At 47.5% G+C, this 27,780-nt stretch overlaps 1 long non-coding RNA gene across 1 annotated transcript; it reads left to right on the forward strand.

Annotated features, from left to right (window-relative positions):
• The first annotated feature begins 2,640 nt into the window (after positions 1–2,640).
• Positions 2,641–4,886, forward strand: LOC123497820 (uncharacterized). The gene is made up of 2 exons (XR_012204347.1): positions 2,641–2,981; positions 3,076–4,886. It is a non-coding gene; the product is annotated as an uncharacterized lncRNA (long non-coding RNA).
• The last annotated feature ends 22,894 nt before the right edge of the window (positions 4,887–27,780 follow it).

The following is a 27,780-nucleotide window of genomic DNA, read 5'->3' on the forward strand; positions in this document are numbered from 1 at the left end:
CATGATGTAGAGGAATAAACTCAAGCAATATGATGTAAACCCCATCTTTTTATCCTCGATGGCAACAATACAATACGTGCCTTGCTTCCCCTACTGTCACTGGGAAAGGACACCGCAAGATTGAACCCAAAGCTAAGCACTTCTCCCATTGCAAGAAAAACCAATCTAGTTGGCCAAACTAAACCAATAGTTCGAAGATAATTACAAAGATATCAAATCATGCATATAAGAATTCAGAGGAGAATCAAATAATATTCATAGATAAGCTGATCATAATTCCACAATTCATCGAATCTCGACAAACACACTGCAAAAGAATATTACATCGGATAGATCTCCAAGAACATCGAGGAGAACATGGTATTGAGAATCAAAGAGAGAGAAGAAGACATTTAGCTACTAGCTATGGACCCGTAGGTCTGAGGTAAACTACTCATGCTTCATCAGAAGGGCAATAGAGTTGATGTAGAAGCCCTCCATGATCGAATCCCCCTCTGGCAGGATGCCGAAAAAGGCCCCTAGATGGGATCTCACGGATACAGAAGGTTGCGCCGGTGGAAAAGTGTTTTCGTCGATGCTTCTAAGGGTTTTGGAATATATGTGAATTTATAGGATGAAGAGGTAGGTCAGGGGGGCTTGGAGTAGGCCACAAGGCAGGGGGCACGCCCCTGTGGCTTGTCATTTACTCCAAAGTCTTCTGACTTGGAGTCCAAGTCCCACAGGTTCTTCTGATCCAAGAAAAATCATCGCGAAGGTTTTATTCCGTTTGGACTCCGTTTGGTATTCCTTTTCTGCGAAACTCAAAAACAAGGAAAAAACACAAACTGGCACTGGGCTCTGGGTTAATAGGTTAGTCCCAAAAATAATATAAAATAGCATAATAATGCATATAAAACATCCAAAACAAATAATATAATAGCATGGAACAATAAAAAAATTATAGATACGTTGGAGACGTATCAAGGGGGAGTAAAAACTTTACCATTCTATTTGGGAACCGCCTATAATGTATCTAGCATGGAAGATACCAAATATCTTGGTAGTTATGTTGATAATGAAAGCATACCGCTCAAAATTATATTCATCTCTGTTTTAAAAGCTCGAGCTCAGGCACCTCTGCAAATCCCTGCTTTCCTCTGCGAAGGGGCTATCTATTTACTTTTATTGTTGAGTCATCATTCTCTTATAAAAAGCACCAGTTAGAGAGCACCACTGTCATTTGTATTCTTTGTTATTAATTGGTATTGAGTATGACTGTGACTAGATCTGTTTTACCATGAATTACAATGTCTAGTCAGTCCTTGATCTTCAGGGGTGCTCTACATTTATATGTTGCGGTCTCAGAAAGGCTAGCGAGATACCATTATATCATATTGTATCATGATTGTTTTGAAAAAGTGTTGTCATCCGAGATTTATTATTACTAGTATAAATGTCCGTGCGTTGCAACACACGACATTTCATATATGTAGTTCCGATTAACATCGGTAATAAGATCACACTATTATCGCCTTTTGCATGAAATGTGGACGTGAAAAGGCACCTTAATATCTTTCATATATTGGAAGAGTAGTGGTGCATGAAATAGTCTGTCAATCGGTTTTATTTTTTGCTTTAAAAAAAATAAATACAAATTTATTTTTTGAAATTTGAACAATTTATAGTTTTTATTTTTTATTAAAACTAAAACATGTTTTCAAGACAAACATTTTTAACACATGATTTTTAAACAATTATTAATATTTGTTAATTTTGTGAACAATTTGAAATGTTTTGAAAAGGGACATTTTTGGGGGGAATTTTGAGAATTTTTTTAAAAAGCGTGAACATATTAAAAAAAATGTGGATATTTTGAAAGGGAAAACAAATTGAAGCACTCTTTATCTTAAAAAGACACACACTGTGTCCGCAGTTAAGAAAAAAAGATTGATGGTGTCTGCACCATGAAGCATGGAGTTGAGAAAGTCGTAAGGATGTCTTTCGTTGGCGCCTCCTTCAACTTAGGACTATCATTCGGTGGAAGTGGGGTGGTGTATCTGTTTTTAGTGGGATACACATAGGGTCGAACTCATTTGCATCGATAGCGAGATGTTTGTGGTGACTTCATCAATCTGAAGACCCGTCGGCTGAGTCTCTCTAGGGTGAGTGTGTATGTATGTTTGTGAGTGCCTACATTTATACTGTGTTTTTCAAAAGAAGATTCCCTTTAGCCTTTGTATGCTATAATTTAATGCGCCATGTGTTGTACGGGAAGAAAAAAACATCGTATTTTTAGTGACTGATTCATGATGACATTTTCATGTCCGACATTGTGGTTGGCGTCCGCAATTCAAAACAATTAATGAAGCCACATCCATGTCTTTGACGGCGTCTTCTTCGGCATTGCACTATCACCAAACGGAAAAATTGTGGTGCATCGAAGTGGGATTGTTTATATAAGATTTTGTTAATATTTGAGGTTAGTATTTTTTAGCAATGTTGATTGTTTTTTGTTTGCAAGATTATTCCGTTCCTTTTCTAAGCCACCCACGTATAAATCGCCTCTTTCTATCGTCACGTGTCCCCCGCATGGGTCCAGCAGCGCGCACGCGTTCGTTCCCACCGCTGAAATCTTATCCTCTCGACTCCTCTCTCGTCCCGTTTCTTCCTCTTCCTCTTTTCCCATTGTTCCCTTCTCACTTTCCTCATCTTCATTCGCAACGCAACTGCTGTGTCCACGGGAGACGCTGGAGACGATGCACGGTTGGGTCCTGCTGCGAAGCTTCCGTCGTCCATGCGCTCCGATGCTGCCCGGAGGACGCGCTGTCGTGCTCGCCTGCGCAAGCTGCGGGTTTTGCAAGGCAGGGGCTCGCTGCTGCTAGCCCGCACGAGCTGCTCCAAGGGAAGCCCCGGCCTTTTTTTTCGTAAGGTGACCAGAAACATGGTTGCTACAGCTTGAGGGAGTATAGCTGGTGCTCCTCCGGAGTTACTCACGCGATGCGGTGAGTGCTGTTTTGGTGGGGCTGGAAGTGATCTTGTGGTTGCGAATCTAGTGGCCTAAATCATACTGTATTGACGCATTTTCTATTCCTCAAGGGGCCGTCGTCCTCTTGCTGATTGGATTGTGCTTCTTCCTTCCCTTCCTCTGGTTGTTGATGCCTCAAGCAGCCACTGCCGAGTGTGTGCTCTGGTTATCGGATATCCGTAGTTGTTCCTTCGTAAACTCCCTTTGAGTTTATTCCGTTTCCTTCTTTCTGCTTGTTGATGCCTCAAGCAGCCGGTGTATATGAATTGATCTGATTGATTACAAAGGAGCGAGGTGGTACCGCAGTTGTTTCTATTCTTCCCCCCTTCGCAAATCCCCACTTCTTCCCACTCCAGCAGCCCGACCTTCCTGCCTCCGACCGCGCCTGGAGAGGAGCTCTAGCTATGCCACGAGCAGGCCATCCCAGCAGCTGCCGCCGCCCCTCTGTCCTTCTCTCTCTCGGCTTTTCCCTTCTCCTTCTCTCTGTCACTAATCTTTGTCTTCTATAGGGAAGGAAGTCGCCATGGAACAACCCAGCCGCCTTGGAGCTCGCCTCGCCTCCGGCCCACCACCTCTCCGTCGGCCTCGTGCTCCTTCGCCGCGATCCGTTCGCCCTGCCGCTGGATCCACGCCGGAGCAGCCGTATCCGCCGCCCAGACCACCAACCAAGAGTCGCCTCTTGCCTGTCCTGCGGTCCGGAGGAAGGCGACCGAGAGGAGCGCCCATTCATCCACCCCCTTGGAGCTCGTGCTGCCTTCGGGCCGCCACCTCTCCGTCGGCCTCGATCCGTCTGCCCCGCCGCCCAGCCCACCAACCAAGCGCCGCCTCTTGCCTATCCTGTGGTCGCAGGTCGAATAATAAAAACTGCAGGGTCCTTTATGTAAAAGCGAATCATTTTTTCGGATTAGCCACTTAAAAATAGGACCGCGGGTCAAATTCTCAGAAACAGATGGACTTTTATGCAAAATCGTGCGCGACGCACGGGCAGAAACCCAATTCTCTTTATTATTAGGTAAAGATTACTCGCTAGTTGATTATTCCATTGATATAAGTAAATGTGAGACCTAAGTGAATATGGTTAGTTCATGATCTTTCTTGAAAACCTGAACATCAGTTAGACATATTTACATCAATAAGATCAAATAGAGTTTGTAAAAGACTTTCTTTGTCACTTTCAGTTTGTCAACTGAATTGATTGAAGACAAGCAATGGGTTAAGCTTGGGGGAGTTGATACATCTTCATCGTATCTACTTTTTCAAACTCTTTTGCCCTTATTTTGGACTTTAATTTGCATGATTTGAATGGAACTAACCGGACTGACGCTATTTTCAGCAGAATTGCCATGGTGTTATTTTTGTGCACAAATAAAAGTTCTTGGATTGACATGAAAATTCATGGAGAATATTTTTGGAATATATAAAAAATATTGGCGAAAGATCAACCAGAGGGGACCCACCAGCTGTCCACAAGGGTGGGGCGCCCCCTAGGGCGTGCCCCCCTCCCTTGTCGGTCCCCTGGACCTCCTCCGACCCTAACTCCAACTCTATATATTCACGTTCGCGGAGAAAAAAATCAGAGATAAGGATTCATCGCGTTTCACTATACGGAGCCGCCACCGCCTCCTATTCTTCCTCGGGAGGGCAGATCTGGAGTCCATTTTGGGCTCTCGAGAGGGGAAATCGACGTCGTCGTCATCATCAACCATCCTCCATCATCAATTTCATGATGCTCACCGCCGTGCGTGAGTAATTCCATCATAGGCTTGCTGGACGGTGATGGGTTGGATGAGATTTATCATGTAAGAGTTAGTTTTGTTAGGGTTTGATCCCTAGTATCCACTATGTTCTAAGATTGATATTGCTATGACTTTGCTATGCTTAATGCTTGTCATGAGGGCCCGACTGCCATAATTTCAGATCTTAATCTATTATGTTTTCATGAATATATTTATGTTCTTGATCCAATCTTGCAAGTTGTAGACACTGACACCGTTGCCGGGGAGGCTAGGTAAGCGGCACTAACTGTTGGGGAACGTAGTAATTTCAAAAAAAATTCCTACGCACACGCAAGATCATGGTGATGCATAGCAACGAGAGGGGAGAGTGTTGTCCACGTACCCCGTAGACCGATAGCGGAAGCGTTATCACAACGCGGTTGATGTAGTCGTACGTCTTCACGATCCGACCGATCAAGTACCGAACGTACGGCACCTCCGAGTTCTACACACGTTCAGCTCGATGACGTCCCTCGAACTCCGATCCAGCCGAGTGTTGAGGGAGAGTTTCGTCAGCACGACGGCGTGGTGACGATGATGATGTTCCACCGACGCAGGGCTTCGCCTAAGCTCCGCAACGGTATTATCGAGGTGTAATATGGTGGAGGGGGCACCGCACACGGCTAAGAGATCTTAAGGATCAATTGTTGTGTCTCTGGGGTGCCCCCTGCCCCCGTATATAAAGAAGCAAGGGGGAGGCAGCCGGCCAAGGGGAGAGGCGCGCCATAGGGGGGAGTCCTACTCTCACCGGGAGTAGGACTCCTCCTTTCCTTGTGGGAGTAGGAGAAGGGAAGGGGGAAGGAGAAAGAAGGAAGGGTGCGCACCCCTTCCCTAGTCCAATTCGGACCAGACCATGGGGAGGGGTGCGGCCACCTTTTGAGGCCTTTCTCTCCTTTCCCGTATGGCCCATTAAGGCCCAATACGAATTCCCGTAACTCTCCGGTACTCCGAAAAATACCCGAATCACTCGGAACCTTTCCGAAGTCCGAATATAGTCGTCCAATATATCGATTTTTACGTCTCGACCATTTCGAGACTCCTCGTCATATCCCCGATCTCATCCGGGACTCCGAACTCCTTCGGTACATCAAAACTCAATAAAACTGTCATCGTAACGTTAAGCGTGCGGACCCTACGGGTTCGAGAACTATGTAGACATGACCGAGACACGTCTCCGGTCAATAACCAATAGCAGGACCTGGATGCCCATATTGGCTCCCATATATTCTACGAAGATCTTTATCGGTCAGAGCGCATAACAACATACGTTGTTCCCTTTGTCACCGGTATGTTACTTGCCCGAGATTTGATCGTCGGTATCTCGATACCTAGTTCAATCTCGTTACCGGCAAGTCTCTTTACTCGTTCCGTAACACATCATCCCGCAACTAACTCATTAGTCACAATGCTTGCAAGGCTTATAGTGATGTGCATTACTGTGACGCCCCCGATTTGACCGTACACTAATCATGCACGCAAATGTGTACGATCACGATCAGGGACTCACGGGAAGATATCACAACACAACTCTAAAACATAAATAAGTCATACAAGCATTATAATACAAGCCAGGGGCCTCGAGGGCTCGAATACAAGTGCTCGATCATAGACGAGTCAGCGGAAGCAACAATATCTGAGTACAGACATAAGTTAAACAAGTTTGCCTTAAGAAGGCTAGCACAAAAGTAGCAACGATCGAAAAGGCAAGGCCTCCTGCCTGGGACCTCCTAACTACTCCTGGTCGTCGTCAGCGGCCTGCACGTAGTAGTAGGCACCTCCAGTGTCGTAGGTGTCGTCGTCGACGGTGGCGTCTGGCTCCTGAACTCCGACATCTGATTGCGACAATCCGGTATAGAAAGGGGAAAAGAGGGAGAAAAGCAACCGTGAGTACTCATCCAAAGTACTCGCAAGCAAGGAGCTACACTACATATGCATGGGTATATGTGTAAAGAGGCATATCAGTGGACTGAACTGCAGAATGCCGGAATAAGAGGGGGATAGCTAGTCCTGTCGAAGACTACGCTTCTGGACATCTCCATCTTGCAGCATGTAGAAGAGAGTAGATTGAAGTCCTCCAAGTAGCATCGCATAGCATAATCCTACCCGGTAATCCCCTCCTCGTCGCCCTGTTAGAGAGCGATCACCGGGTTGTATCTGGCACTTGGAAGGGTGTATTTTATTCAGTATCCAGTTCTAGTTGTCATAAGCTCAAGGTACAACTCCGGGTCGTCCTTTTACCGAGGGACACGGCTATTCGAATAGATAAACTTCCCTGCAGGGGTGCACCACATAACCCAACACGCTCGATCCCAATTGGCCGGACACACTTTTCTGGGTCATGCCCGGCCTCGTAAGATCAACACGTCGCAGCCCCACCTAGGCTCAATAGAGAGGTCAGCACGCCGGTCTAAACCTATGCGCGCAGGGGTCTGGGCCCATCGCCCTATGCACACCTGCACGTTGCGAACGCGGCCTCGAGCAGACCTAGCAACCCACACGATCACGGCGGTTACGTCAAAGCGGTCCAACACGGCGCGCGCCACTCAGTCGCTGACGTCAAAAGAGCTTCGGCTGATACGACGACGTCGGGATACCCATAACTACTCCCACGTAGATGGTTAGTGCGTATAGACCAAATGGCCAGACTCAGATCAAATACCAAGATCTCGTTAAGCGTGTTAAGTATCCGCGAACGCCGACCAGGGCCAGGCCCACCTCTCACCTAGGCGGTCTCAACCTGCCCTGTCGCTCCGCCACAAAGATCCACTTGCGGGTACTCCCACGAGCCGACCCGACTTTAGTCATCACATGTGTCATGTATATAGTATATAAGTATATGCCCGTGATCACCGCCCAGGTGATCACGGCCCGATAGTATAGCACAGCAGACGGACAAGAATGTAGGGCCACTGATGGAAATCTAGCATCCTATACTAAGCATGTAGGATTGCAGGTAAAGGTAGTAACAATAGTAGCAAGGATAGGCTATGCATCAGAATAGGATATCGAAAAGCAGTAACATGCTACACTACTCTAATGCAAGCAGTAGAGATTAGAGTAGGCGATATCTGGTGATCAAAGGGGGGGGCTTGCCTGATTGCTCTGTCAAGTAGGAGGGGTCGTCGACTCCGTAGTCAAACTGGGCAGCAGCAGTGTCGGTCTCGTAGTCTACCGGAGAGAAGAGGGGGAAGAAACAGTAAATACAAGGCAAACATAAGCATGACGATGCGTGACATGACAATGAGCGGTGCTAGGGGTGCCCTAACGCGACAGTAGGTGGTATCGGTGAAGGGGGGGCATCCGGGAGGTATGCCCGATGTTCCGCGTTTTCGGACAGACGGATCGGAGGGGGAAAGTTGCTAGTTCGATAGGTTAGGGAGGTGCGGTGGATGAACGGACTGCGTAGTCGGATTTGTCTCGTCGTTCTGAGCAACTTTCATATAGAAAACATTTTCATCCGAGTTACGGTTTAAAAGATATGAATTTTCAAAGTTTATTTGAATTTCTGGAATTATTTATATTAAGAAAAATGAATTATGACGTCAGCATGAGGCAATGCTGACGTCAGCAAGTCAACAGGTCGGCTGACCAGTCAAACCAGACAGGTGGGTCCAGTGGGACCCACATGTCAGCCTCTGTTAGTCTAATACTTAATTAAACTAATCTAACAGTATAATTAGAGGGATGGGCCCCACATGTCAGTGAGTGTTTAGCTAAACTAATTATTTTTATTTATAAAACATTTTCCTTTTCTTTTCTTTTTAATTTTTGCGGCGGGGCCCGCATGTCAGTGACTGGGCCTGCCCAGTCAGCAGTTGACTGGGTCAACCCAGTCAACTGGGCCCGTGGGGGCCACTGGCAGTGACCCAGGGGTGGCCCCAGGTGTGCCACGTCGGCGGCCGGCGCCGGAGTATCGCCGGCGACCAAAACGCACGGCGGCGCGCGCGGGAGGGGCGCGGGTTTCACCCACTGTGGGTTTGCGGGGGCGGGGCTGGGCGCGTTCGACGCGGCTCGACGTCGCGCGTCCAACGGCGGTGGTTGGAGGGGCTGGAACGGACGGGGTCGACCGCTACGGGCTCGCCGGCGGCGAGGAGCTACGGGTGCCCGACGGAAGCTACGCTAGAGCGCGCGAATGGCCGAACTAGCTAGCTAGGCGGGTGCGGCATGGTGCGGTCGGGCTAGCGGGCCAACGCCCGTGACCATTTGGTCACCGGAGACACGCCGGCGGCGAGCTCCGCGGCGTGGCGTTCGGGCGCGCGCGGGGAAGAAGCTAGGGAGCGCGGGCGAGCTAGCGGAGAGGGGGAGGAGGTAGAGGAGCTCACAGCGGAGCCGTAGGGAGTGGCAGCGAGCTCGGGGAGGGCGCGGGGTAGCCGGAGTCGGCGACGATCGACGGCGGCCGTGCGGGGAAGACGAGCTCGGGGAGGTCGATGTAGTGGCGCTCGGCTCGTTCCCGATGGCGCAGTCGGCGTAGTCGACGGCGGGGAGTCGTTCGGGCACGTCGTCGGGGCGATCTGGGCACGGTGGCCGCGGGAACTACGGTGAACGGCAGCGAGCGCGCTCGGGCAGAGGGGAACGGAGGGGAGAGGGAGGGGGATCTGGCGGGGGAGAAGGCGCAGAGGCCGAGGGAGAGCGGGGGCGAGTGGGAGAGAGGCCCGAGGGAGCGGGGGGCCGCTGGCGCCCTTATCCTCTCGCGGGGTTCACCGCCGGCGAGGGGGTTCGGCGGCGACGCTCCCCTGTTCCGACCCGGTCGGGGGAACAGGAAGGGGACGCGGGGGAAGGTGGGCTGGGCCGGGGCGCGGGTGGCGGCCCAGCTTGGGCCGGGGGGGTTTGGGCCGCGGGTCCAGTGGGGGGGGGGAGGCCTGCTCCTTTTTTTCTTTTGACTGTTTTGTTTTCTGTTTTCTCTTATTTGTTTATTTCCTTTTTTGTTTTATTTCATTTAAAAGTATTTAGACATTTTATAAAAATGTGATTTCTCCACCATAATTACCAGTGTATTATTTAGAACCCACTGAACATTTTTGTTTGAATTTTTGAAAAACTTTCATTTTCCACTTTTAAATTTAATTGAAGTTTGAACTAGGAATTTGACAAGGGTGTGGTTCAAATGTGATCTAGCCCTGTTTAGCAATATGATTAGCTTAATCACAGGGGGTTACTGTAGCATGATTCTCAGGGTGTTACAAATCTCCTCCACTACAAGAAATCTCGTCCCGAGATTTAGGAGGTAGAAGGAAACAGTGCGGGGTATTCTTCGCGCAGACGATCCTCTCGTTCCCAAGTGGCCTCATCTTCAGAATGGTGCGACCACTGGACTTTGAGAAACTTGATCGCCTTCTGACGTGTGCGGCGTTCAGCTTGGTCGAGAATGCGGACCGGATGCTCCTTATAGGAGAGGTCTTGCTGCAATTCGAGCACTTCGTGATCCACAGCTCGGATTGGATCCTTGAAGCAACGGCGGAGCTGTGACACATGGAACACATCGTGAACCTGAGAAAGGTTCGGCGGTTGTTCCAGTTGGTATGCCACTTTTCCACGCCTTTCGAGAATAGTGAATGGGCCAATATAGCGAGGAGCTAGTTTGCCCTTGATCCCGAAGCGGTGAGCACCCTTCATAGGTGTGACTCGAAGATAAGCCTTTTCGCCAGGTTGATAGACCATGTCTTTATGATGACGGTCATACTGACTCTTCTGACGTGACTGAGCAGTCTTGAGATTCTCGCGAATAATGCGGACTTGTTCTTCGGCATCTTGGATAATATCCGGACCGAAGAGTGGACGTTCCCCAGTTTCTGACCAGTTCAGGGGGGTTCGGCACTTTCGTCCATATAACACTTCGAAGGGGGCCATCTTCAGACTAGCTTGATAGCTATTATTATAAGAGAACTCAGCATACGGGAGAGATTCCTCCCATTTCTTGCCGAAGGAAATAACGCAAGCTCGAAGCATGTCTTCGAGAACTTGATTGACGCGTTCAACTTGTCCTTGCGATTGAGGATGAAACGCAGTACTAAATGACAGATGAGTGCCCATAGCTTCTTGGAAACTTGCCCAGAATCTTGAAGTGAATAAGCTGCCACGGTCTGAACTGATAACCAATGGAATACCATGGAGTGAAACAATCCTGGACATATAGAGCGTTGCCAACTGGCTAGCAGTGATCGTTTCTTTGACTGCCAGGAAATGTGCAACTTTGGAAAGCCGGTCAATGACGACAAGAATAGCATCATTACCTTTCTGCGATTTGGGAAATCCAGTGACGAAGTCCATCTCAACATGGTCCCATTTCCATTCAGGAATAGAGATAGGTTGCAGAGTTCCAGCAGGCCTTTGATGTTCTGCTTTGATACGACGGCAAACGTCACACTCAGCAACATAACGAGCAATGTCTTGCTTCATATTAGTCCACCAGAATCTCTGACGGATATCTTGATACATCTTTGTACTACCAGGATGGATACATAGAGGCGTATCATGGGCTTCTTTCATAACTTCCTGTGTCATATCCAGGTTTTTCTCTGCACATGGCACCACTAGGCGGCCCTTGAAGTATAGGGCGCCATCTTCAGAAATGGTGAAGAATGAGGGCTTTCCTTCTGCGAGGTAGCGCTTAATCTTGTGGGCTTCAGAGTCATACCCCTGTATTCTCTTGATGGAGTCCAGGAGATCTGGTTCGACGACCAGGGTATTGAGGGAACCCTGGGGAACAACACGGAGGTTCATCTTGCGGAACTCCTTAGGAGGGGGAGCGAGTGCACCCGGAGGAACAATATGGAGGTTCAGTTTCCTGAATTCTTCAACAAGCGAGGGCTGAACTTTATGAACCTGGAGGTGGTTGCAGTAAGACTTGCGGCTCAAGGCATCAGCCATTACATTAGCCTTGCCTGGAGTATAGGAAATACCCAAGTCAAAGTCTGCAACAAGCTCCATCCATCTCTGCTGACGGAGGTTCAGATCTGGCTGAGTAAACAGATACTTCAGACTTTGGTGGTCAGTGAAGATCTCGCAACGATTACCGAGAAGGTAATGTCGCCACTGCTTCAGCGCATGTATGACAGCAGCAAGTTCGAGGTCGTGAACTGGGTAGTTCTCTTCGTGAGGGCGCAATTGTCGAGAGGCATAAGCAATCACTTTGCGGTCTTGCATTAGGACACAGCCTAATCCTTGACGGGAAGCGTCGCAATAGATGACGAAGTCCTTCTTAGTATCAGGTGGAGCTAGAACTGGGGCAGAAGTCAACTTGTCTTTGAGTGCCTGGAAACTTTCCTGACATTTGTCTGTCCATTGGAACTTGACACCCTTATGCAACAGGTTAGTCAGAGGCCTGGCGATCTTAGAGAAGTTCTCGACGAATCGACGGCAATAGCTGGCGAGACCGAGAAAACTTCTGACTTGCTTAACGTTCTTGGGAGGAGTCCAATCAAGAATAGCCTGAACTCGTTCAGGGTTGACGGCAATACCATCCTTAGAGATGACATGCCCAAGATAGGTTACTTCGGGTAGCCAGAATTCACATTTAGAGAACTTGGCATATAGTTGATGTTCTCGTAGCTTTTCCAGCACAAGACGAAGATGTTCAGCATGTTCTTCTTCGTTCTTGGAAAATATCAGGATATCATCCAGATAAACCACGACGAACTTGTCGAGGTAATCCATGAATATGTAGTTCATCAGACGAGAGAAGGTGGCTGGAGCATTGGTTAAACCGAAAGACATGACGGTGTACTCGTATGAACCATAGCGAGTCACGAAGGCGGTCTTTGGGATATCCTCTTCGCGAACACGGATCTGGTGGTAGCCCAACCTCAAGTCGAGCTTAGAGAACACTGACGAACCCGCCAGTTGATCATACAGATCATTGATCCGAGGAAGAGGGTATTTATTCTGAATGGTAGCTTGGTTTATAGGACGGTAGTCTTGAACTAACCGGTTTGTCCCGTCCTTCTTCTTAACAAAGAGAGAAGGTGCTCCCCAAGGAGAGCAACTTGGGCGAATGAATCCTTTGCGAAGAGACTTGTCGATTTCCTCCTTAAGCTCAAGGAGTTCATGCGGCGGCATTTTGTAGGGTCGCTTGGCTATAGGAGTGGTGCCTGGTTTCAAGTCGATGATGAATTCGACAGCTCTAGCAGGGGGAATCCCTGGAAGTTCTTCAGGGAAGACGTCGAGGAATTCACGCACGACGGGAATGTTTTCAATGCCCTCGAGTGGTGCAGCGTTCAATGCATTCAATGCATAGAGCCTTGCCTCGGCATTTTGCACCAGATGGGCTTGGTAAGTAACTATCTCATCTGAAGGGTGTAGCAGATGGACGGTCTTAGTGGTGCAAACGATTGAAGCAGTATGCGCTTTTAACCAATTCATTCCCAGAATGAGATCAATGCTACAGGACTTCAGTACGATGGGAGAGACAAGAAATTCCAGTCCTTCAATTTCAACAGTAACATCGCGACTAACCATAGAGGTTTGACATTGGCCCGCAGGGGTGTGTACCACTAGCGGAGTGTTTATCTCTTCGTAATGAATGCCATGCAGGAATGCAAATTCTGCTGATATGAATGAATGGGATGCTCCTGTATCAAATAAAACGGATGCTGGTACTGAATTTACGAGGAGTGTACCCATCACAGTAGCAGGCTGGTCTTGAGCTTCGCTGAGATCAACGTGGTTGGCATGAGCACGACCATAAGACTTAGCATTGTTGTCGCGGGGCTGGTTGTTACCACGGCCAGCTGCTGGAAGGGCCAGTTGATTCTGGTTCTGATAGCAGTTCCTGGCAAAGTGACCCGGTTGACCACACTTGAAGCACAGACCATTATCGGGAGTGGGAACAGGAGCCCCAGGTGGGGGAGCTGGTAGCTTTGACTGCTTAGATGGTGGAGGAGGCAGACGCGGTGCAGCATAAGATTTCCTGGGAGCAGGTGCATTCGGACGATACATGCTGTTCGGGATCCATATCTTACGCTTCTGTGAGGGCGAGCCCGAAGATGAGCCCGTGTCACGGTTGCGCCTCTGAGAGCTCTGGTATTCCTGCAGACCAGTTTCAACATTGATGGCCTTGTTCACCAAGGTGGTGAAATCAGCAAAGTCATGCACTAGAAGTGCGAGCTTGATGTCAGCTTGAAGGCCATCACGGAACTTCTCCTGTCTGCGTGCATCAGTTGCAATGTCTTCTTCAGCATAGCGGGACAAGTCCAGAAACTCCCGCTGATAAGCTTCGACAGTTTTGTTGCCTTGGGTGAGGTTGCGGAACTCACGCTTCTTCCGGTCCATGACTCCCTGAGGAATGAAGCGAGCACGGAAAGCAGCTTGGAAGTCTGGCCAGGTGATGATTGTTCCAGCTGGCAGAGTACGCCTGTGGCTGTCCCACCATTGAGCTGCGGGTCCCTTCAAGAAGAAGGAAGCAAAATTGACATAGCTGGCAGGGGCTACATCAGCAGACTCCAACTCATAGGTGATGTCACGGAGCCAGTCATCAGCATCCAGAGGCTGAGTTGAGCTGCGGTAGATGGTTGGGTTGAGGCGTATGAAATCTTGAAGAGTCACTTGAGCTGGCTGTTGGTTCATATTGGGGCGAGGAAACTGAGCCATCATATTTTCCATGAATTGGCGGTTCAGTTCAAACTGTTGGATCATACCAGCCATGTACTCAGGTGGTGGTGGGGCATCGCCACCACGACCACGACCACCTGGTCTAACCATCCTGCTAATATATAACAGGGGTAGTTCAGCATTGAGAAAATTGGCAATGACAAGAATCATTCATGATGAAACATGCATAATGAAAGGAGCACGATAGCTACTACATAGTAGTCGGCATAGCTTACAAAAGGGGTCATGCATAGAGTTCAGTACACAGAGTTCAGTACATAGACTAAAACATCATAGGCGGCACACAGGCTCGCGGCGAATGCCTTTAACACTACAAACAAGCCTACATCAGTCCCAAGAGGTACTGTGGAGGTAATCGTAGCCCGACAGCTGGTAGTGAGGCAACGGATAGCCCTCCACGTCAGCAGACTGGGGGCCGCGGATACTCAGGTGTAGAGCCCGACGCTCAGGTGGCAGAAGAGGACCAAGTGCGGGAGAGTAGCCTCCCACCTCTGGCCAACCGACACCATGGGGCATCACGGTCCTGGCTGGGTAGATCGCAGAACGCGGTACCTGTCCAGACCGGACAAAGGGGTGCAGCAGCGTCAGAGCACGGTAAAGGTGCTGACGGGTGGTGTACATCTCGTGGCGAAGAGCTCGGTTAGCTCGATCCAGCCCATCAGCATGCAGAACCAGGTGCTGATGGTAGAAGGGCTCTCGGGTGACAGTGGAGTAGGCAGCAGTATAGTATCCCTCTGCACCAACATCAGAGGCGATAGCAATGTGCCTGAAAGGGGAGGTGTCCAACTCCCGATACTCTCCACGAAGACGTGTCAGAGCAGCATAGGCTGCATCGTGGACAGCCATATCGATGGTCACACCAACACCATGTGCGGTGTGCAGCACAGTAGTGGAGTCGTACTCCCGAGAGTAGAGGTGGACGATGGCATGGTACTGCTCCTGGTTAAAGTCCTGGTACTCCTCGTAGACGGTGTACTCAGGGTGCCAGCGATAACCCAGATAGGTCATCATCTCAGCTAGCACCGCAGGTGTCCCGAGGCACCAATGGCCATCTTGTGGCGAACAACCTGCCTCGTGGGTTCCATCTGAAAGCAAAGACGTTTCAAAGGAGTCAAATGACAGTGTGTGAATTGATCAAAATACTATTCTGAGAAACAACTATGGCTTATCCAACTTTGGGGTGAATGTGGTCACGGGATCCTAGTGTTAGAGTTAGTAAAGTCGTTTAACCCGAGTAGAAGAGAGTTCAGAGTCCCAGAGTAAAGGTCGAGGAGTAAAAGATCCTAGTACCACCCAATGGCGACGTGGGCCCGTAAGCCGCACAGCCATGTTAGTAAAAGTTTTGCAATGTCTAGACTCGACTTCGGCCAAGGAGTGTGGAAGGGGGGTTCCTACAGGCAGTCGGCTCTGATACCAACTTGTGACGCCCCCGATTTGACCGTACACTAATCATGCACGCAAATGTGTACGATCACGATCAGAGACTCACGGGAAGATATCACAACACAACTCTAAAACATAAATAAGTCATACAAGCATTATAATACAAGCCAGGGGCCTCGAGGGCTCGAATACAAGTGCTCGATCATAGACGAGTCAGCGGAAGCAACAATATCTGAGTACAGACATAAGTTAAACAAGTTTGCCTTAAGAAGGCTAGCACAAAAGTAGCAACGATCGAACAGGCAAGGCCTCCTGCCTGGGACCTCCTAACTACTCCTGGTCGTCGTCAGCGGCCTGCACGTAGTAGTAGGCACCTCCAGTGTCGTAGGTGTCGTCGTCGACGGTGGCGTCTGGCTCCTGAACGCCGACATCTGATTGCGACAATCCGGTATAGAAAGGGGAAAAGAGGGAGAAAAGCAACCGTTAGTACTCATCCAAAGTACTCGCAAGCAAGGAGCTACACTACATATGCATGGGTATATGTGTAAAGAGGCATATCAGTGGACTGAACTGCAGAATGCCGGAATAAGAGGGGGATAGCTAGTCCTGTCGAAGACTACGCTTCTGGACATCTCCATCTTGCAGCATGTAGAAGAGAGTAGATTGAAGTCCTCCAAGTAGCATCGCATAGCATAATCCTACCCGGTAATCCCCTCCTCGTCGCCCTGTTAGAGAGCGATCACCGGGTTGTATCTGGCACTTGGAAGGGTGTATTTTATTCAGTATCCAGTTCTAGTTGTCATAAGCTCAAGGTACAACTCCGGGTCGTCCTTTTACCGAGGGACACGGCTATTCGAATAGATAAACTTCCCTGCAGGGGTGCACCACATAACCCAACACGCTCGATCCCAATTGGCCGGACACACTTTTCTGGGTCATGCCCGGCCTCGTAAGATCAACACGTCGCAGCCCCACCTAGGCTCAACAGAGAGGTCAGCACGCCGGTCTAAACCTATGCGCGCAGGGGTCTGGGCCCATCGCCCTATGCACACCTGCACGTTGCGAACGCGGCCGCGAGCAGACCTAGCAACCCACACGATCACGGCGGTTACGTCAAAGCGGTCCAACACGGCGCGCGCCACTCAGTCGCTGACGTCAAAAGAGCTTCGGCTGATACGACGACGTCGGGATACCCATAACTACTCCCACGTAGATGGTTAGTGCGTATAGACCAAATGGCCAGACTCAGATCAAATACCAAGATCTCGTTAAGCGTGTTAAGTATCCGCGAACGCCGACCAGGGCCAGGCCCACCTCTCACCTAGGCGGTCTCAACCTGCCCTGTCGCTCCGCCACAAAGATCCACTTGCGGGTACTCCCACGAGCCGACCCGACTTTAGTCATCACATGTGTCATGTATATAGTATATAAGTATATGCCCGTGATCACCGCCCAGGTGATCACGGCCCGATAGTATAGCACAGCAGACGGACAAGAATGTAGGGCCACTGATGGAAATCTAGCATCCTATACTAAGCATGTAGGATTGCAGGTAAAGGTAGTAACAATAGTAGCAAGGATAGGCTATGCATCAGAATAGGATATCGAAAAGCAGTAACATGCTACACTACTCTAATGCAAGCAGTAGAGATTAGAGTAGGCGATATCTGGTGATCAAAGGGGGGGGCTTGCCTGATTGCTCTGTCAAGTAGGAGGGGTCGTCGACTCCGTAGTCAAACTGGGCAGCAGCAGTGTCGGTCTCGTAGTCTACCGGAGAGAAGAGGGGGAAGAAACAGTAAATACAAGGCAAACATAAGCATGACGATGCGTGACATGACAATGAGCGGTGCTAGGGGTGCCCTAACGCGACAGTAGGTGGTACCGGTGAAGGGGGGGGCATCCGGGAGGTATGCCCGATGTTCCGCGTTTTCGGACAGACGGATCGGAGGGGGAAAGTTGCTAGTTCGATAGGTTAGGGAGGTGCGGTGGATGAACGGACTGCGTAGTCGGATTCGTCTCGTCGTTCTGAGCAACTTTCATATAGAAAACATTTTCATCCGAGTTACGGTTTAAAAGATATGAATTTTCAAAGTTTATTTGAATTTCTGGAATTATTTATATTAAGAAAAATGAATTATGACGTCAGCATGAGGCAATGCTGACGTCAGCAAGTCAACAGGTCGGCTGACCAGTCAAACCAGACAGGTGGGTCCAGTGGGACCCACATGTCAGCCTCTGTTAGTCTAATACTTAATTAAACTAATCTAACAGTATAATTAGAGGGATGGGCCCCACATGTCAGTGAGTGTTTAGCTAAACTAATTATTTTTATTTATAAAACATTTTCCTTTTCTTTTCTTTTTAATTTTTGCGGCGGGGCCCGCATGTCAGTGACTGGGCCTGCCCAGTCAGCAGTTGACTGGGTCAACCCAGTCAACTGGGCCCGTGGGGGCCACTGGCAGTGACCCAGGGGTGGCCCCAGGTGTGCCACGTCGGCGGCCGGCGCCGGAGTATCGCCGGCGACCAAAACGCACGGCGGCGCGCGCGGGAGGGGCGCGGGTTTCACCCACTGTCGGTTTGCGGGGGCGGGGCTGGGCGCGTTCGACGCGGCTCGACGTCGCGCGTCCAACGGCGGTGGTCGGAGGGGCTGGAACGGACGGGGTCGACCGCTACGGGCTCGCCGGCGGCGAGGAGCTACGGGTGCCCGACGGAAGCTACGCTAGAGCGCGCGAATGGCCGAACTAGCTAGCTAGGCGGGTGCGGCATGGTGCGGTCGGGCTAGCGGGCCAACGCCCGTGACCATTTGGTCACCGGAGACACGCCGGCGGCGAGCTCCGCGGCGTGGCGTTCGGGCGCGCGCGGGGAAGAAGCTAGGGAGCGCGGGCGAGCTAGCGGAGAGGGGGAGGAGGTAGAGGAGCTCACAGCAGAGCCGTAGGGAGTGGCAGCGAGCTCGGGGAGGGCGCGGGGTAGCCGGAGTCGGCGACAATCGACGGCGGCCGTGCAGGGAAGACGAGCTCGGGGAGGTCGATGTAGTGGCGCTCGGCTCGTTCCCGATGGCGCAGTCGGCGTAGTCGACGGCGGGGAGTCGTTCGGGCACGTCGTCGGGGCGATCTGGGCACGGTGGCCGCGGGAACTACGGTGAACGGCGGCGAGCGCGCTCGGGCAGAGGGGAACGGAGGGGAGAGGGAGGGGGATCTGGCGGGGGAGAAGGCGCAGAGGCCGAGGGAGAGCGGGGACGAGTGGGAGAGAGGCCCGAGGGAGCGGGGGGCCGCTGGCGCCCTTATCCTCTCGCGGGGTTCACCGCCGGCGAGGGGGTTCGGCGGCGACGCTCCCCTGTTCCGACCCGGTCGGGGGAACAGGAAGGGGACGCGGGGGAAGGTGGGCTGGGCCGGGGCGCGGGTGGCGGCCCAGCTTGGGCCGGGGGGGGTTGGGCCGCGGGTCCAGTGGGGGGGGGAGGCCTGCTCCTTTTTTTCTTTTGACTGTTTTGTTTTCTGTTTTCTCTTATTTGTTTATTTCCTTTTTTGTTTTATTTCATTTAAAAGTATTTAGACATTTTATAAAAATGTGATTTCTCCACCATAATTACCAGTGTATTATTTAGAACCCACTGAACATTTTTGTTTGAATTTTTGAAAAACTTTCATTTTCCACTTTTAAATTTAATTGAAGTTTGAACTAGGAATTTGACAAGGGTGTGGTTCAAATGTGATCTAGCCCTGTTTAGCAATATGATTAGCTTAATCACAGGGGGTTACTGTAGCATGATTCTCAGGGTGTTACAATTACCGAGTGGGCCCAGAGATACCTCTCCGACAATTGGAGTGACAAATCCTAATCTCGAAATACGCCAACCCAACAAGTACCTTTGGAGACACCTGTAGAGCACCTTTATAATCACCCATTTACGTTGTGACGTTTGGTAGCACACAAAGTGTTCCTCCGGTAAACGGGAGTTGCATAATCTCATAGTCATAGGAACATGTATAAGTCATGAAGAAAGCAATAGCAACATACTAAACGATCGAGTGCTAAGCTAACGGAATGGGTCAAGTCAATCACGTCATTCTCCTAATGAGGTGATCTCGTTAATCAAATGACAACTTATGTCTATGGCTAGGAAACATAACCATCTTTGATTAACGAGCTAGTCAAGTAGAGGCATACTAGTGACACTCTGTTTGTCTATGTATTCACACATGTATTATGTTTCCGGTTAATACAATTCTAGCATGAATAATAAACATTTATCATGATATAAGGAAATATATAATACTTTATTATTGCCTCTTGGGCATATTTCCTTCAGTCTCCCACTTGCACTAGAGTCAATAATCTAGTTCACATCGCCATGTGATTTAACATTTATAATTCACATCACCATGTGATTAACACCCATAGTTCACATCTCTATGTGACCAACACTCAAAGGGTTTACTAGAGTCAATAATCTAGTTCACATCGCTATGTGATTAATACCCAAAGAGTACTAAGGTGTGATCATGCTTTGATTGTGAGATAATTTTAGTCAACAGGTCTGTCACATTCAGATCCGTAAGTATTTTGCAAATTTCTATGTCTACAATGCTCTGCACGGAGCTACTCTTAGTTAATTGCTCCCACTTTCAATATGTATCTAGACCGAGACTTAGAGTCATCTAGATTAGTGTCAAAACTTGCATCGACGTAACCCTTTACGATGAACCTTTTGTCACTTCCATAATCGAGAAACATATCCTTATTCCACTAAGGATAATTTTCACCGCTGTCCAGTGATCTACTCCTAGATCACTATTGTACTCCCTTGTCAAAATCAGTGTAGGGTATACAATAGATCTGGTACACAGCATGGCATACTTTATAGAACCTATGGCCAAGGCATAGGGAAATGACTTTCATTCTCTTTCTATCTTCTGCCGTGGTCGGGCTTTGAGTCTTACTCAATTTCACACCTTGTAACACAGGCAAGAACTCTTTCTTTGACTGTTCTATTTTGAACCACTTCAAAATCTTGTTAAGGTATGTACTCATTGAAAAACTTATCAAGCGTCTTCATCTATCTCTATAGATCTTGATGCTCAATATGTAAGCAGCTTCACCGAGGTCTTTCTTTGAAAAACTCCTTTCAAACACTCCTTTATGCTTTGCAGAATAATTCTATATTATTTCTGATCAACAATATGTCATTCACATATACTTATCAGAAATGTTGTAGTGCTCCCACTCACTTTCTTGTAAATACAGGCTTCACCGCAAGTCTGTATAAAACTATATCCTTTGATCAACTTATCAAAGTGTATATTCCAACTCCGAGATGCTTGCACCAGTCCATAGATGGATCGCTGGAGCTCGCATATTTTGTTAGCATCTTTAGGATTGACAAAACCTCCTGGTTGCATCATATACAACTCTTCTTTAATAAATCCATTAAGGAATGCAGTTTTGTTTATCCATTTGCCATATTTTATAAAATGCGGCAATTGCTAACATGATTCAGACAGACTTAGGCATAGATACGAGTGAGAAACTCTCATCTTAGTCAACATCTTGAACTTGTCGAAAACCTTTTTGCGACAATTCTAGCTTTGTAGATAGTGATACTACTATCAGCGTCCGTCTTCCTCTTGACGATCCATTTATTCTCAATTGCTTGCCGATCATCGGGCAAGTCAACCAAAGTCCACACTTTGTTCTCATACATGTATCTCATCTCAGATTTCATGGCCTCAAGCCATTTTGCGGAATCTGGGCTCACCATCGCTTCTTCATAGTTCGTAGGTTTGTCATGGTCTAGTAACATAACCTCCAGAACAGGATTACCGCACCACTCTGGTGCGGATCTTACTCTGGTTGACCTACAAGGTTTAGTAACAACTTGATCTGAAGTTTCATGATCATCATCATTAACTTCCTCACTCATTGGTATAGACGTCACAGGAACCGTTTCTTGTGATGAACTACTTTCCAATAAGGGAGCAGGTACAGTTACCTCATCAAGTTCTACTTTCCTCCCACTCACTTCTTTCGAGAGAAACTCCTTCTCTAGAAAGGATCCATACTAAGCAACGAATGTCTTGCCTTCGGATCTGTGATAGAAGGTGTACCCAACTGTCTCCTTTGGGTATCCTATGAAGACACATTTCTCCGATTTGGGTTTGAGCTTATCAGGATGAAACTTTTCACATAAGCATCGCAACCCCAAACTTTAAGAAACGACAACTTTGGTTTCTTGCCAAACCACAGTTCATAAGGCGTCGTCTCAACGGATTTTGATGGTGCCCTATTTAACGTGAATGTAGCTGTCTCTAATGCATAACCTCAAAACGATAGTGGTAGATCGGTAAGAGACATCATATATTGCACCATATCTAATAAAGTACGATTACGACGTTCGGACACACCATTACGCTGTGGTGTTCCAGGTGGCGTGAGTAGTGAAACTATTTCACATTGTTTTAACTGAAGGCCAAACTCGTAACTCAAATACTCTTCTCTACGATCAGATCGTAGAAACTTTTATTTTTCTTGTTACGATGATTTTCCACTTCACTCTGAAATTATATGAACTTTTCAAATGTTTCAGACTTATGTTTTTATTAAGTAGATATACCCATATCTGCTCAAATCATCTGTGAAGGTGAGAAAATAACGATATCCGCCACGAGCCTCAACATTCATCGGACCACATACATCTGTATGTATGATTTCCAAAAAATATGTTGCTCTCTCCATAGTTCCGGAGAACGGTGTTTTAGTCATCTTGCCCATGAGGCACAGTTCGCAAATACCAAGTGATTCATAATCAGGTGGTTCCAAAAGTCCATCAGTATGGAGTTTCTTCATGCGCTTTACACCGATATGACCTAAATGGCAGTGCCACAAATAAGTTGCACTATCATTATCAACTCTGCATCTTTTGGCTTCAATATTATGAATATGTGTATCACTACGATCGAGATCCAACAAACCATTTTCGTTGGTGTGTATGACCATAGAAGGTTTTTATTCATGTAAACAGAACAACAATTGTTCTCTAACTTAAATGAATAACCGTATTGCAATAAACATGATCAAATCATATTCATGCTCAACGCAAACACCAAATAACACTTATTTAGTTTCAACACTAATCCCGAAAGTACAGGGAGTGTGCGATGATGATCATATCAATCTTGGAACTACTTCCAACACACATCGTCACCTCGCCTTTTACTAGTCTCTGTTTATTCTGCAACTCCCGTTTCGAGTTACTACTCTTAGCAACTGGACCAGTATCAAAATACCGAGGGGTTGCTACAAACACTAGTAAAGTACACATCAATAACATGTATATCCAATATACCTTTGTTCACTTTGCCATCCTTCTTATCCACCAAATAGTTGGGGTAGTTCCGCTTCCAGTGACCAATCCCTTTGCAGTAGAAGCACTTAGTCTCAGGCTTAGGTACAGTCTTGGGTTTTTTCACTTGAGTAGCAACTTGCTTGCCGTTCTTTTGAAGTTCCCCTTCTATCCCTTTGCCCTTTTCTTGAAACTAGTGGTCTTGTCAAACATCAACACTTGATGTTTTTCTTGATCTCTACCTTCGTCGATTTCAGCATCACGAAGAGCTCGGGAATTACTTTCGTCATCCCTTGCATACTATAGTTCATCACGAAGTTCTACTAACTTGGTGATGGTGACTAGAGAATTCTGTCAATCACTATTTTATCTGGAAGATTAACTTCCACTTGATTCAAGCGATTGTAGTACCCAGACAATCTGAGCACATGCTCACTAGTTGAGCGATTCTCCTCCATCTTTTAGCTATAGAACTTGTTGGAGACTTCATATCTCTCAACTCGGGTATTTGCTTGAAATATTAACTTCAACTCCTGGAACATCTCATATGGTCCATGACGTTCAAAACGTCTTTGAAGTCCCGATTCTAAGCCGTTAAGCATGGTGCACTAAACTATCAAGTAGTCATCATATTGAGCTAGCCAAACGTTCATAACGTCTGCATCACTCTTGCAATAGGTCTGTCACCTAGCGGTGCATCAAGGGCATAATTTTTCTGTGCAGCAATGAGGATAATCCTCAGATCACAGATCCAATCCGCATCTTTGCTACTAACATTTTTCAACATAATTTTCTCTAGGAACATATCAAAAATAAACACAGGGAAGCAACAACGCGAGCTATTGATCTACAACATAATTTGCAAAAAACTATTAGGACTAAGTTCATGATAAATTTAAGTTCAATTAATCATATTACTTAAGAACTCCCACTTAGATAGACATCCCTCTAATCCTCTAAGTGATCACGTGATCCATATCAACTAAACCATGTCCGATCATCACGTGAGATGGAGTAGTTTCAATGGTGAACATCACTATGTTGATCATATCTACTATATGATTCACGCTCGACCTTTCGGTCTTCGTGTTCCGAGGCCATATCTGTTATATGCTAGGCTCGTCAAGTTTAACCTGAGTATTCCGCGTGTGCAACTGTTTTGCACCCGTTGTATTTGAACGTAGAGCCTATCACACCCGATCATCACGTGGTGTCTCAGCATGAAGAACTTTCGCAACGGTGCATACTCAGGGAGAACACTTATACTTTGATAATTTAGTGAAGGATCATCTTATAATGCTACCGTCAAACAAAGCAAGATAAGATGCATAAAGGATTAACATCACATGCAATCAATATAAGTGATATGATATGGCCATCATCATCTTGTGCTTGTGATCTCCATCTCCGAAGCACCGTGCTTGTGATCTCCATCTCCGAAGCACCGTCATGATCACCATCGTCACCGGCACGACACCTTGATCTCCATCATAGCATCGTTGTCGTCTCGTCAATCTTATGCTTCTACGACTATCGCTACCGCTTAGTGATAAAGTAAAGCATTACATGGCGATTGCATTGCATACAATAAAACGACAACCATATGGCTCCTGCCAGTTGCCGATAACTCGGTTACAAAACATGATCATCTCATACAACACATTATATCACATCATGTCTTGACCATATCACATCACAACATGCCCTGCAAAAACAAGTTAGACGTCCTCTACTTTGTTGTTGCATGTTTTACGTGGCTGCTACGGGCTTAGCAAGAACCGTTCTTACCTACGCATCAAAACCACAACGATAGTTTGTCAAGTTGGTGCTGTTTTAACCATCGCAAGGACCGGGCGTAGCCACACTCGGTTCAACTAAAGTGAGAGAGACAGACACCCGCCAGTCACCTTTAAGCAACGAGTGCTCCGAACGGTGAAACCAGTCTCGCGTAAGCGTACGCGTAATGTTGGTCCGGGCCGCTTCATCTCACAATACCGCTGAACCAAAGTATGACATGCTGGTAAGCAGTATGACTTATATCGCCCACAACTCACTTGTGTTCTACTCGTGCATAGCATCAACGCATAAAACCAGGCTCGGATGCCACTGTTGGGGAACGTAGTAATTTCAAAAAAATTCCTACGCACACGCAAGATCATGGTGATGCATAGCAACGAGAGGGGAGAGTGTTGTCCACGTACCCTCGTAGACCGATAGCGGAAGCGTTATCACAACGCGGTTGATGTAGTCGTACGTCTTCACGATCCGACCGATCAAGTACCGAACGTACGGCACCTCCGAGTTCTACACACGTTCAGCTCGATGACGTCCCTCGAACTCCGATCCAGCCGAGTGTTGAGGGAGAGTTTCGTCAGCACGACGGCGTGGTGACGATGATGATGTTCCACCGACGCAGGGCTTCGCCTAAGCTCCGCAACGGTATTATCGAGGTGTAATATGGTGGAGGGGGGCACCGCACACGGCTAAGAGATCTCAAGGATCAATTGTTGTGTCTCTGGGGTGCCCCCCTGCCCCCGTATATAAAGGAGCAAGGGGGAGGCAGCCGGCCAAGGGGAGAGGCGCGCCATAGGGGGGAGTCCTACTCCCACCGGGAGTAGGACTCCTCCTTTCCTTGAGGGAGTAGGAGAAGGGAAGGGGAAGGAGAAAGAAGGAAGGGTGCGCCCCCCTTCCCTAGTCCAATTCGGACCAGACCATGGGGAGGGGTGCGGCCACCTTTTGAGGCCTTTCTCTCCTTTCCCGTATGGCCCATTAAGGCCCAATACGAATTCCCGTAACTCTCCGGTACTCCGAAAAATACCCGAATCACTCGGAACCTTTCCGAAGTCCGAATATAGTCGTCCAATATATCGATTTTTACGTCTCGACCATTTCGAGACTCCTCGTCATATCCCCGATCTCATCCGGGACTCCGAACTCCTTCGGTACATCAAAACTCAATAAAACTGTCATCGTAACGTTAAGCGTGCGGACCCTACGGGTTCGAGAACTATGTAGACATGACCGAGACACGTCTCCGGTCAATAACCAATAGCGGGACCTGGATGCCCATATTGGCTCCCACATATTCTACGAAGATCTTTATCGGTCAGAGCGCATAACAACATACGTTGTTCCCTTTGTCACCGGTATGTTACTTGCCCGAGATTTGATCGTCGGTATCTCGATACCTAGTTCAATCTCGTTACCGGCAAGTCTCTTTACTCGTTCCGTAACACATCATCCCGCAACTAACTCATTAGTCACAATGCTTGCAAGGCTTATAGTGATGTGCATTACCGAGTGGGCCCAGAGATACCTCTCCGACAATTGGAGTGACAAATCCTAATCTCGAAATACGCCAACCCAACAAGTACCTTTGGAGACACCTGTAGAGCACCTTTATAATCACCCATTTACGTTGTGACGTTTGGTAGCACACAAAGTGTTCCTCCGGTAAACGGGAGTTGCATAATCTCATAGTCATAGGAACATGTATAAGTCATGAAGAAAGCAATAGCAACATACTAAACGATCGAGTGCTAAGCTAACGGAATGGGTCAAGTCAATCACGTCATTCTCCTAATGAGGTGATCTCGTTAATCAAATGACAACTTATGTCTATGGCTAGGAAACATAACCATCTTTGATTAACGAGCTAGTCAAGTAGAGGCATACTAGTGACACTCTGTTTGTCTATGTATTCACACATGTATTATGTTTCCGGTTAATACAATTCTAGCATGAATAATAAACATTTATCATGATATAAGGAAATATATAATACTTTATTATTGCCTCTAGGGCATATTTCCTTCACTAACATCCCGTTAACTAAGCTTTTTTCTGGCGCCGTTACCGGGGAGGTTAGTGCTTGAAGGTATATCTTTAGATCTTGCAATCGAATCTTTCAGTTTCTTGTTTTATCACTAGTTTAGTTTATAAAAGAAAACTACAAAAAATGGAATTGAGGGTGCCTCATATGCTTCATATTTTTAATGTCTTTCGTGAAAATGATGGAAAGGAAAATTGTGCTCAAGTACTAGAAGAAGAATTACATAGAATGCTTGGCATAAAATATGTGAATGATGAGCATGATTGCAATGTTGTTAGTATGAATTCTTTGAATACCCGTGATGCTAATGATAAGCAAAGCCACAAGCTTGGGATGCTATGTTTGATGAAGATGATATGTTTAGTCCCCCAAGTTTTGATGAGCAAATTTATTATGATGAAAGCATGCCTCCCATTTATGATGATTATTGTGATGACACATATGCTATAAAGATTAATGATAACCATGAAACTTGTCATCATGATTTTAGTTTTCAATTGGATTGTGCCTCACATGATAATTATTTTGTTGAGTTTGCTCCCACTATTATTCATGAGAAGAAATTTGCTTATGTGGAGAGTAATAAAAATTCTATGCCTGTGCATCATGAGAATAATGCTTTATGTGATGGTTATATTGTTGAATTCATTCATGATGCTACTGAAAATTATTATGAGGGAGGAATATATGCTTGTAGGAATTGCAATAATATCAAGTTTCCTCTTTATGTGGTTAAAGTTTCGAAGTTATGCTTCTTTTGCCTTCCTATGTTAGTTGATTATTGTTCCCATAAGTTGTTTCCTCACAAAATCCCTATGCATAGGAAGTGGGTTAGACTTAAATG

Source organism: Aegilops tauschii, chromosome 3 (assembly GCF_002575655.3).
Source record: "Aegilops tauschii subsp. strangulata cultivar AL8/78 chromosome 3, Aet v6.0, whole genome shotgun sequence".
NCBI lineage: Eukaryota > Viridiplantae > Streptophyta > Magnoliopsida > Poales > Poaceae > Aegilops > Aegilops tauschii.